This window comes from Lissotriton helveticus, chromosome 1_1 (assembly GCF_964261635.1).
Source record: "Lissotriton helveticus chromosome 1_1, aLisHel1.1, whole genome shotgun sequence".
Classification (NCBI taxonomy): Eukaryota; Metazoa; Chordata; class Amphibia; order Caudata; family Salamandridae; genus Lissotriton; species Lissotriton helveticus.
Window position 1 is genome coordinate 1,819,862,029 of NC_136057.1, and position 18,045 is coordinate 1,819,880,073.

An 18,045-nucleotide genomic window follows, 5' to 3' on the forward strand; every position below is an offset into this window, starting at 1 on the left:
TTTTTTTTCAAATGTACCTGATGCCCTGTGGACTTTCTATCACCCAGAGGGACAGGTTGAGGGTCTAACCCCCAACCTGCCTCGTGGGAGGGCGTAGAGACTGTATTACCTCCTTTTGGGTGAAGGTATGGCCCTAGGTTGGGGTGGGCTGCCACCACTCCATTCTTTTGGTTTTAGAAAATAATTTCCTGGTGTCTATTGGGCTTTCTAGCTCTCCTCTTGGAGCAGGCAGATTGGAGACAAACTCCCATACTAATTCCCAGGGAGAAGAAAGAATACATTGCCCTCTTTGGGGTAGTGGGATGGCCCTATGCCAGAGTGAGCCACCCCAGCCCTTACTAAAAACTTGCCCATAAAATGTCTGGTGTCTAGTGGGCTTCCCAACTCACTGGGAGCAGATTGGGGCAAGCACCCATCCTGAATCTCAGGGAGAAGAAAAACACTTTGCCAAGATGGGGGTACGGCCCTATGTCAGAATGGGCTACCACCACCACTTCCCACAAATTGTCCATAAAATATCTGGTGCCTAATTACCTTTCTGCCTCCCTGGGGAGGAGGACAGATTGGGGGCAATCTCCCCAACCTGACAATCAAAGAGGACAGAAAACTGTATTGTCCCCTTTGTGTTGGGGAATTGCCCTTCACCAGTGTGCCCCAATCATTTAAAAATGACACCCATAACATATCTGGTGTCTTGTGGGCTTCTACTCCACCAGGGGCCAGATTGGAGGCAAACACCCCCAATCGGCCCCCTTTTGAGATGGGGGCATATTTAAGCAGGGGTCTTCTAGGGGGACATTCTCCACTTTCCAACACTCTCTCCTGCACTCATCAGTGCAGGAGAAACAGAGTTATACCCCAGCACTGATCAGGAAGCACTTTCTATCTGGGAGGTATCACAGACAGGGACATCTTCAGGAGTTTGGGGCCTGGGTCAAACATAATTTGTGGCCCCTGTTCTGAACAGCTTTGAATGTATGATCCATTTCCAGCTCTTTCATGCCCTCTTTGACCAGGTAACTGACAGTGGACAGGCACACAGGTCCATATTCTAGATTTGTTTGCATCTAATATTTAGGGATGGTGAGGTGCATTTTCGATGTAGTAACACAGCAGCAGTTCACTAATATTACTGCAAATAATCTCTGTGACATAAGAATATTTGAGTGAACCATAAATGCAACATTTCTCTGCAAAATGTGTTTCACATACTGTTTTTCTTTCACTTATTTTAAATTGGGGTGATGAGTCTATTACAATCTGTGCAAGAATTATTCAGATTCACCAGGGCAAGACTCTCTGCAGAACCTAGCTGGTTCTATCAGGGGGCTCCCTGAAAGGCTGGGGCCATGTGCCAGAGCCCACTTTTCCCATGCGTTAAAATGTCTATGGTCACAGATGGGTGGGAGTATGGGAGCTTAAACAGTAGCGATTTCACGATGGCCCCCACCTTAAGAAAAAAGGTAGCCTCTGGTGTTTGCTCTGGAGGTTCATTTCAAATCCTCCCCAACATCATGTTTTATTGAAGAAGCCGAAGATCAATGTTTGCCAAAATTTAAGGGTTTATTAGGCTATATATTACATACCAATACATTATACTGTGCCAGGGTAATGTGTGATGCTTATTCGTGTATAGACTTTTGGTGCTAAGTAGATGGGGGTTCAAGTTGTCTGAATGAATAGTGCCTAAACTGAGTCCCTGTGTAGGGTCCTAGAGAGGAGATGGAGGAAAACTAAGGAGGTGTCAGATGAAATAGCATACCGGACATCACATAGAGCCTACCTCAACAGCTGTAACACAGCAAGAAGGACATATCTGGGTGTACGCATAGTGGAGGCTGATAATTCCACCAGGGAACTCTATAGGATCCTGAAGGAATTTACAAACCCCAAGGCCGGTAAGGAAGCCCCCCCCCACTTAGGACCGGTATGAAGATCTAGCTAGGAATTTTACCAGCAAAATCGATCTGATCTATCAATCCTTTGGGTCGACATTATACGATCCAGGGGAGGAAAATATATCTGGAAACCGACCAAAAGAACTGGCCTTGCCCTATGGGTTGGACACCTTTACTAAGGTAACCAGGGAGCAAGTAGAGTCCCTATTAAGCAGTGTAAAATCTGGCTCGCCATTAGACCCGGCGCCCCCAGCTGTTACGGCAACTCTCAGCAAGGTCTTGGCAGTGGTTCTTGTTAAGATATATAATATCTCATTGGAGATGGCGGTTTTTCCAAATGATTAGAAGAGTGCGTGGGTAAAGCCACTCCTAAAAAAGCTGGCAGCAGACCCGAACACCCTACAGAACTATAGGCCAATCTCTCTTCTCCCCTGCTGCTCGAAGGTCTTGGAAACTCTGGTGAACCAACAGCTTTCTAATTATTTGGAACAGCACAACCTTTTGGACCCCTCCCAGTCTGGATTTCGTGGTTCCCATAGCAGGGAGGCTGCACTGTTGGAGGTGACGGATACCATAAGAATGACCTTAGATAGCGGGACCCCAGTAATCCTAGTCTTCCTCGACTTGTCAGCAGCGTTTGACACCATCTCACACAAGACGCTGCTAGGCAGACTGAGGGGGATTGGGGTGCAGGGAAGGGCCCTTAAGTGGATTCAAAGTTTCCTCTCAGGGCGTACCCAGAGTATCCAGCTAGATACCTTCGTATCACAAACCGTCAAGGTAAATAAGGGCGTACCACAGGAATCTGTGCTTAGTCCGACCCTGTTTAATGTGTACGTAACCCCATTGGCCGATATCATCAGGGGCCATGGCTTTCAAACTATCTCATATGCGGACGACACGCAGCTAATCGTTCCGATTGGGGAGGATATTATATCCACCCAATCAAGGTTCAGAAGCTGCACGGCTAGCATCGCTACCTGGATGTGGAGGAATTTTTTACAGCTTAACTCCTCAAAAACTGAAATCTTGCTGTTTGGGAAGGCAGAGACCATCTGGTCCCCAGAGTGGTGGCCCACTGAGTTGGGCGATGCCCCCGCACCCAGGAGTTATGCGAAGAACTTGGGCATTAAGATAGACAATAAGCTATCCATGGAGGAACAGGTCAAGACAGTCTCAGGTGCCTGTTTTGGCACCATGAGAATGCTTAGGAAGGTCTTTCCGTGGATCCCTTTGTCAGCAAGGAAGACCCTTATCCAGTCACTCCTGGTGAGTCATCTGGATTATGGAAACTCGCTGCTGGTGGGAGCAAGGGAAGATCTTTTATCTCGACTCCAGGTAGTGGAGAATACGGCGGCACGCCTTGCCCTCAACAAACCGGCAAGGACTCCATCAGCCCCACTGTTGCATCAGCTACATTAGCTCCCGGTGAGGAAGAGAGCTATCTTTAAGAAGCTCTGCGTAGTCTTTAGATCACTACAGGGAAAGGACCCGGCCTACCTTAGGAATAAACTCAGGTGGTATCAGCCAGCGCGACAACTGAGATCCAGCAACTCCAATTTTCTGTTTACCCAGAAAATACGGAAGGCATGTATTGGAGGTAGAGCCTTCTCCTACCTGGCAGCCAGCCATTGGAATACGCTTCCACAAAATCTCAGGTCCTGCATGGAACTAACCAATTTAAAAAAACTGTTGAAGACATGGCTCTTTTAAATACATATCCTCACGATCTTTCTCCTTGTATAGCGCCGGGAGATCCTTTCGGGGATGATTCGTATGCGCTCAATAAATCCACAAATAAATAAATTAATTAATGTTTTATGTTTCATCTCTTCTCCTTTCTTCAGGTTAAAGTGTAGCAGAGATTCTTCTCTAAAACAGAACTATGCTTGGGACCATAGAACATCAGCATGTAGGGACTGAGCTACCATACCCCATCAGTTTCTAGGGGCCCGAATCCGGCTACCTTACAGTGCCTCACTTGCCCTCCTGACCTCTCCAGAGAGACAAGTGATTTGACACCCCAGAACACAACATTCCCGACCCTCTCAGGGATTGCGGTAGCAGGTCATCCCCTTTTATTCTCTCCCTCATACTTGTCCACAATAAATAGAAAGGAGACATAAAGGAAGTTTACACTATTTATTTAAACTATTGTGCTCTAATATGCAATAATTGCGCCACAACAAGAAACAAATACAGGTTAGGAACATCATTATCATGATTAGGAGACCATGTACAATAAAAAAAGCCCTGCCATATTATCTGACAGATTTGCCTAAATCCACCCTCCCTACAAACGCTAAAAGATTATAGATTATAGATTTCTGGGCTTAGTGGCGGACCCCATAACTTAGCATACATCAATAGTTGCTCTACATCCCAGATGAGGCAGTTCTCTCATCTCAGGACCTTTTCTCTGTCTGCAAGTCTCTACTCTGTGTTTTAAAATGGCCTATCCCTGGTTATATGACAAAACATGTGTTTTCAAAAACAGCAGCTGGGCGTCTCTATTATGTATAGGTGCTAGTGTTCGACCACAGAGAATAACAAGGAGCAGTGTCGTTTGACCTTGCCTAGGCTGTGCAGACTAAATTCCTGGAAATGGATAAAATACAAAAACATGTGCTGACTATATGTGAGAGTACAATGTGGTGCAAAAATAAGATTGATATTTGGTAACGTGCAAAGTAAAAACACCCTACAACATGCATAGGTAGGCTTATTTAGGGAAAATGACAATATGCTATATAGGAAACAGACGACAAAAGTTAGGACTCACCCTAAGACATGTTGGATACTTCTGGCAAGGTTTATGTTTTATGGAATCATTAGATATCCTTGTATGGATATACTGGCAGAGAGACCATGTTATGAGCTCCAATTCCAATTGGGAGAGTCAAATAATTCCTGTGTGCTCATCTTTGCTACATTAGACATTGGAGGGGAACATACAGTAGGCTAAAAACAATTGATGGAGACTTTAAATACAAACATTCTGTCTGAAGTAGCAGCACCGCTCCGTATTGCCACAAATTCACTTCATGAAAATCGATGCAGTCCTATCGGCTTCAAACTATAGGCCATGTGCTTGCAGATCATGATATATCTTGCACTTTTAAAGTATCATTTAATTATATTCTGTAATTTCAAGTATTTGTTGTTTGAAATTAAAGAAGTTAGCTGGCATGCCCAAAAGTTGTAAAACAAGAGCATAATTTAAAAAATGTTAAGTTGCAAAAGTGTTTTTTAAAGGAGCTATTCCAGAAACAGTTTAAGAGGCAGATTTAACATTGGCCTATTTTAATGAATAATGTACAGAAAAGCAAAATAGTTATGCAACCATCATATTCCAATCATGTTATGCCAACATCATCTCCGGTGAAGCACAAGTGGAAGGATGTAGCTATTTCCTGAATAAATCACAAAGTGTATCATCGCTTCAGTCTTGTGTGACAAATACTTCATTAAAAACGTTATACATTGTAACATAGGGTCTTATTAGGTTTGCCTTCGGACTACCACATACAGGCCATTGATGGCGGTCTGTCAGATATCCAGCAGAGCGGTCAGACCACATCGTTTGGAGGAACCAAGCAACACTTCTAATGGGCTCAAGGAGCCCTTTCTGGCCATCGGTCGGATCGTATTCCCTGCATTAGGGGTAGTGCCTTTGCAGGCACCGCAGTACGGATTATGATGTCCCTTCCTGACAGCCTTTCCATGGCAGTCTGACCACAATGGAAAGGCTGTCAGAAAGGGACTTTGGGGGCCTCTAGCAGGACCCTGTCCCCGTGGGTCTCCGCTGTGAGGCCCGAACATCCATTCCCTGTGTGCCAGACGGGAAACATCGTTAACAACGCGGTCACTACACCGCAATGCTGTTACATCGCGGTCGTTACATCGACCGCGATGTAACCACGATATGCCATTACAACGCAAGTCTTTACATCGACTTGCTCTAGATGGCGTGCTAACATTACAAATAGTGTAGTTTACTATCCCAACACCTTCCCTACTGTTAAGTGGACTGGAGTTGGAATAGTAAATTACACTTTTCTAATGTTAGCACGCCATCTAGCGCACGTCAATGTAAAGACTTGCGTTGTAATGGCATAGCGTGGTAACATCGCAGTCGTTGTAACGACCGCGATGTAACGGCACGCGTTGTAATAACTAGCGTTGTTCCGTCATACATCTGTGTCAGACACCACATGGGGCCTTGCACACAGCACATGGATGTTTAAAATCATCCCTTTTTCCATTGTGGCTTGTGCTGCGGCCCTTTTTAGACTGCAGCACAAGCCGCAATGAAAAAAAAGATGATTTGACTGCCTACACGGCAGTGCCATCATAATTTGGCAGGTGGGACCGCCGACTACTTGTTGGCCGGTCCCAATCCTGCTGCGATGGCAGTCGGATGTTTGTCCACCTGCCATTGTAATCCAGAACATAAGTCCTTGATGAGAATCCTCTATCAGATGCTTCCCAGCTGTAGCAGCAAACGTTTTCAAGGCAATGCTTAGGGGAAAAGTAGATTTATAGACATAGATTGGAACAAACTGTACTAGTACAAGGGTGTCCACCATAGGACTGAGGGCGGCCAAAATCATGCCAGACTTTCAGGCTAACCATTGGTTATGTAAATGTTTTCCTTTTACATATATTGTGTGTACATTTAATATATATGGATATTCAGAAAATGCGGGAGGCCGAGGCGAGGCGAGGCAGATGCTACGGAGGGTCAGATGCCTCGACGAAGTAAGTGGGCGGTTTAAAAAATAACAGGGGTTGCCTGATCAAACCTTAGAGCTTTACACTTACTAAAGGGATTCTCCTCCTTTAAAACCTAAAGAGTTTGACAACAGGGTCCACCCCCTCGGTGTAACCCAGGTAGCAAGAGACTACCACCGCAAAGTTTTTTCCTATTTCTTACAGTTTTGAATATACACCTCTATGATGAATGTGTTCTACTGCAAATACTGGTGATATGCGCTGTCGGCCAAATTTTGTACACTAGCAATGAGTGCCTCATTTATTTAAAAACACCCTGGCCCATGCAAAGTAAGCTGATGTTTGATAAATGCCCGTAACATGAGAAAAAGAGTAATAACCTTAATAGACTACTACATCCGATCGATATTCTGTCTAGATGCATGTTGTGTTGGTGATAAGCCTATACACGTGTCAACAAAGGAGCATATTCTCTATTTTGAATCCTCATGAGAAATATTCGATGTCCAAAAAGCAAGAATTTTATTTGTGCACCTGAGACACAGTTTGGTTGCATGTCTTGTCTGTAAAGGTACCCATCTGGTTTTGAATATATATTTTCCTCTATTTGCTACTACTGCCTTTCTTTGAAAAAACCTAATTTCTTTCAGGAGGATAAACAAAAGGTGATTTTCCTGACGAGTCTCTTGGTTGTAAGTACAATCCACACACACAATCCCAGCATACCATAGAGAGGATGTTGGCCTTTTTTATCCCCCTTTTCTGGTCCTGATGAAAGCCATTCTGACCCTGAGAGGCACTAATAGTAGATGGCTGAAACATGTAGATTACATTGAGGATAAGTTGGATCAATTTAACATCCCACAGAAATCCTCCACAATTTTTTTTACATTGACCAAGACTTCCCTCATTAAAATATAAGTCTAATTGACTGGAAATCTTAAGCCAATTTTAAAACTGCACTTTTCACTAATTAACTCACCATCATTGTTCTCCCCTCAAAAAATATAACCAGCTCCGCTGTAATCATGCATAGCAACATACCCTGGAGTACTCGGCGACCAGGGTGGGAACCCAATGGTGAAGCATGTCACCTACTAGTTAGGTGAGTGAGTGTTCTTTTAAAATACCTTGTGGGCTCCAATGCAGTGCACCAGAAAAACCATGAAAAAGTAGTTGTAGATAATATAGCTAACAAAATAGGAGCTCTGTTCTAAATTTGATATTATATTAATTATTTGGGAAGACAAACAGGTCTTGGCTCTTGCTTCTGTCTCTCCTGTTGATTTTTGGATATTCAGAAAATCTGCCTTGAATACAGCGCTCCTGAAATAACAGTGACTGATTAAATCCATCTAAGACACATTTTCTTCATATTCTGACACATTCATTTCTTAATCTATGGAGAAAAAAATTTGATTCCAACATAAACTCAATCAGAAAGGCATATTAGTATGGTGGATAGTAAGCCTAAATTCCCTGGCCTTAATTATTTGAAATTGGAACTGGAAATAGGATATCTCTCTCTTGATGACTATCAATATCATTATGACCATCTCTCATATAAAGGGAGCTGTTTTTGAATTGTCCCATATACAAATGATCTATGTTGTGACAACAAATTTAGCAGGCTGCATTCCAGTTGTTTAAGGTAAACCATTGGGAGTTATGATTCACCCGTCAATTTTTTTCTTTTCCAGTTTTGGTGCATAATTGATAAAATCTATTTTTCCACTGATTAATTATGTATGTGGAAATGTCTTGCTAGCCCTGATGGGCCTTCTTCCAAGAGCAATCCCAAAAATATTAATATATTTTACAAAATATATTACAACCTGTCAATGCATACACTGTTGTTTCTATTCCAGACAACCTTTCTCCGTCCATGGCCTTAAAAGTTATGCTCCAAGCATTGGTCAATTTTAGTGATCAAATTACCTTTCCCTGCTCACTAAACTAATTTATTTCTGTGCAAAGTTCACTTAAGTGACCACATGTATGAAGCTTTATAAAAGATTTGTAAGACAAATTAATCCTAGTTTTTGGCTGATCAAGAAAGTGAGTTGCAACCTCCAGATCATTCTGCAGTGCAGCATTGAAAATGGCTGCTCACGCTGTTCTGATCAGCTGCCTTGGCTGTGATAAACTTACTGACCCTAGGCTAGCTTGATCCAAATCCTTCCTGAGGGGAAAAGATAGCTTGGGGGAACTCCTTATTGTAATGCAGAGATGGATAGCTACAGACCACATAAAAAATATTGAAGACTGAGACACTGTATATCATAGAGAACATGTTTTGCTAGTCAACCAGCCTTTGGTCTTATCTCCTAGGTCTTCTGCTTATTCCCGTTTCTGAGGTGTTGAACCAAGGTATTCCTTTGACCAAGATATATATTTAGCAAAAAGCGTGGTATATGTGCTTCTTACAGCTATGATGTTTGTGAAGACTTCAGTGGAAAATCCTGCCTTTTCTTTCTGCCTCTAGTCAAGGTATGGTAGTGGGTGCTTAATCTCTCTTGTATCTAAATTAACGAAATACTGAAATAGTATACTATATGGATATTGAGTATTAAATACTGTGCTACAAAAACATCATAGCCAGAATAGGAGCTTTCACAATATTGTGAAAGTAAGTATACATATATACGTAAGGTGGCGTCCATTTGTTTTGCTACTCTGAGATGGTTACAAAAAATTCTATGGAAGTTGCCCCCCTTCCACTCAGAGAACTGTAGTCCAGGCTTTAGTCGTTTCCCGCCTGGACTATGGCAATGTTCTTTATCTCGGAGCAGACTCGACAACTATTAATAAACTTCAAGTTGTACAAAATGTGGCTGCCCGACTTCTTCGTAATGTTCCGAGGAGAACATCTGCCTCCCATGCACTCTGCGATCTACACTGGCTCAGGATCCCGAGCCGTATTAAATTCAAAGCTACGTGCTATCTTTTTAAAATTAGACAAGGCTCGGCTCCAAAATATTTACAGAGCCTAGTCCAACCATACAAGCCAAGTCGTACCTTAAGATCCTCAGAGAATGGTGATTTCATTATTCCTCGATTTGGACTAGTAAAGATGGGCGGTCGGGCCTTCTCCCACTTAGGTCCCAAATCCTGGAATGTTCTACCTATGGCCCTAAAGACGGAGACAAACTTGTTTCGATTCCGTAAGGGTCTCAAAACCTGGCTTTTTCAGTAGGTTGTGAGGGCTCATATAAACTAGTTAGTGTACCTGTCCTTCTTTCTTCTTGAGTCTGTCCCTGGCGCCGGGAAACCCACTGCGGGTAGTTGTTGCACGTTATAAGTTTAAATAAATAAATAAAAATAAAAATACGTATATAAATGTACAATTCCTAACTCTACATGATTGTACCTTAAATGTATATACATATCTTACCTGTACACAATATTCTAGTTGTAAGTATGCTGACTACAATATTTTTGTTAAAGTATACAAAAACGTGATTGATGAAATGGCTGAATTTATTTCAGCCAAGGCTAATTACTCAGGACTGCCTCTCAATCCAATGTTATTTTGCACACCACACCACACCACTTCAGGTTGAACCCATTCGTATGTAAATCAGTCGTGACCCTGTTCCAGTTGAAAAAATCCAACCTGAACTGCTAGACCGGTCCCTTTCTGAACCAGAACACAAGAAATCCAGGACAATTATGCCCTGGTTAGAGCTCATCACCCAGACATAGCTAGGTTTTAGTGCATCATGTATAGATCACTGGGTGCTTAGAAGAACAATGGGTCTCTACGTGTGCAGATGAATATAATGTTATTGGAAATCATAAGCAATTCAAAATTGTTATTACTAAGATACTGGTTTCTGCTTCAGGTCAGAGCACATTTACACACGAGCCGTCCTGAACAATCAATCAGATTATGAATAAAAACATTTTTAAAGGCTTATAATTATTTAACATTCCGTTATTGATTTTATTAATACATGTTTTCAATGCATTGAGGAGACAATACAGCAGGCATCAAGTAAGGATTATTGTTACTTGATAAAACTAATAACCTCTTAACAGGAACCTTCTTTATACAGCTATTTTGCTTCAAAATGTTTATGAATATTGACAGAAAATAATGGGTAGAGGGTATCTGGGTCTGCTGACCCCTCAGGATTCCACGGACCACTGGTTAAGAGCCAATGCCCTGGAAAATGAAGACAATCCCTGTGATCATTCACGATTCACAGTCAAGTAATCAAACAAAAGAAGAAATGATTTTTCCAAGGCAACACTTTTTAGGTCGAGCCTAGCAGCATGCATGTGCTGCTCTGCGAGGCTTCTTGTGTTTACTCTGTGTGGGTCTGACTCCTCCCACACATAGGATTTGCTTTTGCATGTGTCTTTCAATAATGAAAGCACCCAAATGGCTAAAGGCGTGTGCATATTCCACCTCTTTTTTAATGTTCACTCCCATGGCGTTTTGCTATCAGGAGCGAGCAGCGGCGCTCAGAATGGCAGCTGCATTCCTTGTCGTGGGTCAGGTCACCTTGCTTTCTCTTTCACTTGTAATCTGGTTTAAGGAATCCAGTTCAACAGATTTGCAACATCCATTATTCTTCATTTCATTATTTGAATGTACAATAACACCGCAGCCGCTAATTATAGAGTTTAGAAACAGCAGGAGTGCGGTATGGAGCACTTTAAATTCATTCTTGTCATTAACAAAGCAGACCACGCCTCTTTCGCTCACTTCCAGGCACTTGTAATGCACATGTGTGCAGAGGATTGCGCTTGGCCACCAAAGGGGTCAAATGCAATAATCAAGCGCTGTACCAGGTTTCCAATTCCCGTCTTCCCGGCTAGAGATTGGTGTGTAGAGTAGTTTATTTCCATATCGGGGTTTAGCGATTTATGCTCAACTAGATCTTGTCCAAAGAAATGGTTTGTAATAAAAATGCAGCTGCAATGGGGCAACATTTAATGATGGAATTACTGCATTGTTTTGAAATGTGCGATAAGGTAGAAATAGGCAGAGCTCTAAGCATGATTTTGCAACATCTGGTTCCGGAAATGAACAAACTTCTAGAGGATTAAATCCCTACAACCAGACTTCAGTGCAAGCTGCCTGTCCCAAAATCTTTAAAAGAATCTGAAAACAAAAAGGTGCTGCAGGCACAGCCAGCATTAACCGCATCTTAGCTTTTTTAATTTACTTTCAATCGTGCTGCAGGCGCTGCACAACATTACTATAAAAACATTGAAAAAGCCAAGAGACCTCTCGTAGGCGAGACCTATTGGCTTTGCCAATGCTTGATGTAAGTGGAGACACCAGGCTTTGTCCTCACAGAATACAGCATGAGCAGTAATCACCCCCACCATATTACTTTGGTCTAGATACACAATAGATTTTTGGGTCTGGTATTTGATTTGTTGATTTATAAAGTGCGCGATTGCCAATGGGCGTCTTGGCACTAATTAGATGAAAAAGAAAGAAGATTCTACTGAGACTAAGTCTTAACTGGAGGTAAATAGACAAGTTTTTACCTCTTTCCTGAATGAAAACAGAGATGGACTAATTTTGATTGAAACCAGGAGAAGATTCCAAGCCCTCCCCCCCACCTGACTTGTTTATATTCTGGCACCTGAATCAGTTTTGCTTGGCTAGATCTCAGATTCCTGGGCGACTCATATAATTTCAGATGTGTTTTTAGAAACTGAGATCCCATCCCATGAAAAGCTTTGTAGGCCAGACACAGAGACATAACATTGTATTCTTTTTTCCATTGGGAGCCAATGGAGGGTTGCTAGTCTGTGTGCCACAGCCTCAGATCTGGGAATGTCCAGCACCAGCCTAGCTGCTGCATTTTGTAGGTGCAGCAGTTTTGTTATGTACTGGATCTGCATCCCAGCATATAGATCATTCCCATAATCTAGCCTGGACAAGGCAGTGCTGTTACTGCCATTTTACAGGAATCATGGGGAATGAACGGCAGAAGTTTCTTTATCACTTTGAGAATATATCATATTGTGAATGCCAATTTGGTTATCTGAGCATCAAACGACAGTTTGTTGTCCAGTATCACTCCAAGATTTGTAACTTTGTTCACTGGGAATGGACAGTCGCCTAAGCTGTCTTGCCACCACTCTGGGAACCTGATTTTCCATTCTGTCCCCAGCAGCATGAATTCGCTTTTATCCCCATTTAGTTTTAGGCAATTGCCCTGCATCCAGCGATTGATCTGCCTCATACACAATTGTTAAATCTGTCTGTAGTCTCTTTGACATTGTTTGAGGCAGCTACCATTATTTTGGTATCGTCCGCATAGGAGACTGGTAGGAAACCACAATCCCTTATTACTGTCGCTAAAGGTGCCATATACATATTGAAAAGGGTGGGGCTGAAAGAAGACCCCTGGGGTACCCCACATGGTGAATTAAAAGGTTGCGATTTAGCCTCTCCTAGCTCCACTGTGAACGTTCTGTTAGATAGGTATGAGGCTAACAGCTTTCGTGCCAATTCATGGACTCCGACTTCGGCTAGTCGGACCAGGAGTGTGCATGACTGTGGGGGAATATAATTGTTGGTCATTTTAAAAGACTCATAGACCGAGGTAACTTTATCTACAAAAAATTGGCCTAGTCTATTGCATAGTTCAATACTACTTACTATCTGTTTGGTAGTATTGATTTTTGTTAATTTTTTTACCGCCTTTAATGAGTCCGTGAACCAAGGTTGTGAAGGGGTTTTCCTCCTAGAGGTGTTTTTCTTTAGCGGGACTACTAAAGTGATGCCCGAGTTTAACCACCTAAAAATTTGGTTGGCGGCTAATTTGCTGTCTAGCTCTTGCTCAGGAATGGTCAGAAAGAGCTGCTCCTTCAGTTTAGGAGCATCGGTCTTAGATCAAGCACGGTAAGTGGCGCCCCTAGGTGGTGAGGCAGTGAAAGCTATGTCCTTTTTTACGTTTATGGTAAATTTTATTACCTTATGGTCAGACCAGGGAACCAGCAGTATTTCTAATATCTTGATGTTATTATTGGAGGTGAAAATCCCATCAAGAGCGTGCCCTGCCGCATGGGTATTATGTTTAATAATCTGCTCCATAGCTAAGTTGGACATTGCCTCTGTCAATAATGTTGTGCTTGTGTCTAAACTCTTCTCATGGTGCACATTAAAGTTGCCCAGAATGGTGAAATCTGAGCCCTTCACACTAGATTCCAGAAATGGGCTGAGTAGTTGTAACAGCGGTAATTTAGCCCTTAGTGGTCTGTAGATCAAGAGACCTTTAAACGTTTATTTATTTGTAATATTGATCTGAAAGAATAAGGTCTCGCAGTCTGGGTTGCTGCCCTGGTCCGAGCCCATGGCCCTCAGTTCATCTCTGAAGATAATAGCCAGGCCCCCCCTCGTTTCCCTTTCCTGTTGGCGCTGATGATTGAATAGTCTTCAGAAATGGCTAATGCTAGATCTATATCCGAGGTGTCATCGGCCCAGGTTTCAATGATAAAAACGTGGTCAAGGTTATGAGTTTCTATCAGTTCGGACATTTCTGTATTGTGTTTAACCAGTGATCGTGAGTTGATTAGCCCTGCCTTGATGATTTTAGTATCCATCCTGATAGGGTGGGTCTTAAATTTACTTAGTCTTCTTATTTGTGTGAATTCGAAAGGTAGCTGACAGATAGACTATTGTTTAACTTCCTTCAGCATATCCAATGTAGGACAGCTGGTTTTGGGCCTTAGTGTATGCAGTTCCTTACTAGAATCAGCCCCTGACCTGTCTCAATTTGCGTAGGGGCCATGGCCAGGCGCGGATGGGCGCAGACAGGCTTGCCTTTGGGGCACCCGCTGCGCGCTTCCGATCTAGCATTGGTTTAAATAGATGTATGGCGGTGAGCGACTAGACCGCTCAGCACTGGAAATGCCCCTAGACCGGAAGTGTGTCTCACTCTAGCACCCTCGGCACCCTCCGGTGAACCTGCACTTGCCGTGACGGACCGGAGTGCTGGGGTTAGAGCTGTCACCAAGGTTACGAGTGCAAATCAAGCAAATGTGCAAATGAGCAGGTAAATACTTTTGCCAAGATGTTTTGATTTTACTAACATTGTATTTATAATACAAGAGCTTATAGTGGCTTTTAGCCAGCCCTTTTCTAAGATTGTTCTGTTGTTGGGTTATTCACATTTTTTTGTCCACAACAGCATAGAGAATGGGTCAGTGGTTTAATCCTCATTAGCCATTGGCTAACTTCACTGTGAGTGACAGCATTTTGCGTTTTCACAAAGAACACTTCCACACACAAAATAGTTCCCTGTACAATAGCAATATGTGCCTTTTTGAGACTAAAATATATTTTTGATTTTAGTCAATATATATTTTTTGAGGGCCCAGCAACTCCCCCAAAATTAAATTTGTGCAAAAAAGATTACAAAACAAATAAAGCATTAACGAAGTCAAATGGCTCGCAGCTAATGCCAGACCTATTGGCATTGCCAATGCTTGTTACACTATGCTGCATGTTTTATAAGTCTCTTTTCGTGCCCTTAGACACGTGGCTTTAGTGAACCTTTTTAAGATTCTACATTTATTGTTATTTAAAATATTGTGTTTGAAACACAATGCAATAGCAGCCTATAAAAAACAACACCTATTCCTTATTGGTATCAATTTCAGTTATTTACTGCCTTGTAGAGACGGATTTTTGTGGAACTCTGTTTGAAGTATTTTGCTGCACTGTTTCCTTCATGCTGTCCATTGGATTTAATAGACATGCCATTTAATAAGCTCTGTACCTGTAAGGATGGAATATTTGACCTTTGCAACCTGCCCTGGTAGACATAGTATAAGATTGCTTTGCGAAATAAAGCTGTCTGTAACATCAACAAAATAAAAAATGATCGTATTCCAATACTCTCAGCTGAGAACCGCGACAGCACTGAAATATGGAACTAAATTGAAAGTAGATTAGTTTTGGGTCCTAAGTCATGTTTTGACAAGATGTAAGAGAAGAGACCACATCTGTGAACTTTTGAGTTTTAAAGTTTTTTAATGAAAATATTTATCATTTTTGTAAGGTCCCTTCTTTTCTTTATCAGCCATGCTGGGCAACCTTAAAACAATCCATTCTATTATTGTGGGGGAAATAAATACCGAGCTATCTTTTATGTGACGCACCGTAAAGGAGACACACTAGCTCACACACGCGAACACATACTCGCCCTTCCAACTCCTGTAAGCTTGATGCCTCCATGTTCAACCAACGCTTTTTGCAGGGATTACAATTCACTTCTTATTAAGAAGTGCTCTTTGGATCATCCAGAAAGTTGTTATTTTTTTGATTAGGAATTAATAATGTTGGTCTTTCAATAAAATAAGTCAAATAAATACTATCAGGGTTTTATACTTTCAATCTATCAACCAAAATCACAGAGAACCGTACAGGAGTAAATAATTGTAATACATGCACTTGCGCGTCAGTAACACATGAGGTAAGATCAATATTACACAATCATTTAGTGATACAAGGAATAGCACGCACATATATAAATATGACGAATCTTGTCGCAATGAACAGCAAGCAGTTCAAAGAAAATCCTCAGCAACAAAGAGCCGACCCAAAAAGTGCTGGTGAAAGAAGTCTTTATTCCGTGAAAGCCAGCGCTGCCGCCATGACGCGTTTCGCCTCCAAGGAGGCTTGATCACATGACAAACTGCGTACATCATGCTCGACCATTTAAAGTGACAGTGCAAATATATGCATACCTATATAATATATATGTGTGAGTGTTCGTCTGATTTTATGTTTGGTTGAACAAAATGCAGTGGTATAAAGAATAATATTTTAGAGATACTGGATATTACACATATGTATGTGAAGTATGGCTTTCATCTTTGTGGGAGGCCCAGATTTATTCGGGAAACATCCTTTACAACGCAACTTTTACCACGCAGTGCCTTTACGACGCAACTTTTACAACGCAAACCATTCCAACTCATTGCGCTGGGGGACGCTCCAGGATAGGGAATAGATTTAATTTACTATCCAACACCTTCCCTAGTGTCCACGGGGACTGAAGTTGGAATAGTAAATTAAACTATTCACCATCCAGCACCCCAAAACGCTATGCGTTGTAAAGGCATGCGTGGTAAAAGCATGCGTTGTAATGTCATACATCCGATTTATTCTCATTACCCTCACTACTTTGCTAATTAGTTTCCAAATATGACAATGCATTTAGATAATGACAGTCGAACAATATTCAAATCTTGACCAATGCCAATATTTTAATTAACAACCCCTTCGTGAAAGCTAAGCATCATGACAATTCCAGTTTCAATCAAGGCCCAATGTTAGCTGAGCATTGCAGGAGCGGCTTTGCAAATATATAGGTTTAACTATTGAGTGTTGATTAATCTGCAGTCTTCCCATGAAAGATAAATATTTTAATTGCAATCATGACCCATTGTTAGGTCTACCTCGCTGGCAGCAGCTTCCCAAATTTCTAATGACTACAACTAGAATGTGTTTTTAACAAGGCAAAGTGTGATTTTTCAAAATGCCTGTGTTCTTAACTACATAACGAAATACTCTATTGTTCTTTTCACTATAGACAATCAAACAGTATAGTTCAGTGTCTCACTTCAATAAACTTTCACTGTTTAAAAACAAGCATACATATTAGAAATACAGAACAGGTGACGCATAATATGTTCCTACCATGGTCTCGGGGCACTGGAGGCAGTTATAAACTGGTCAGCCTTTGGACTCCTGGCTTATGATGTCACCTGAGTTCTCAATGGCAATATAGGACCAACCTACTTTCAAAAATAAACCAAATCACTTTTGCCCTTGGTCCAAAGCAGATTTGTGGATGACCCCTTCTATGTTGCAGCAGCCATTTTGAGATGTGAGAGTTTGTGTCAATCCATGCAGTGAAATATAAATGGGAAAATGTTAGGGGTGTAAGCAGTGGTGTAGCAAAGGTCTCCACTGCCCCCGCAGTGTGGGGCCCCCTCAGCGAAGTACCCTGGCCTGAGAGCTCCTGAGTAAGTCCAGAATGGGTGCCCTCCATGTACTTTGCCAGGCGGCACCCTCAAGTTTCGTTACGCCACTAGGTGCAAGGGGCCTTGAATTATGGATAGCCGCTAGCAATTTTTTTAAATGTATCTTGTGTCTATTGATGAATCTACAGCTTTGGTTACTGATTCACAGATCACCTAGATAACATTTTACTGGGCATGGAGGTAGGACACAAGGCCTGTCTCTTGTCCAGGTTCTATGTTCACCTTCTGGTGTTCATGGCTGAAGTATGTGCAGTGACGTATATGGACACTGAGGTTGCAAGAAGGGCTTAACCATTGCCAGTCCTTCCTTCCAACTCTGTTTTATTTTACAAGGCTGTGTACATTGACCTATGGTTGTATGGTAGGTGGATGCAGGGTATGGCTCAAA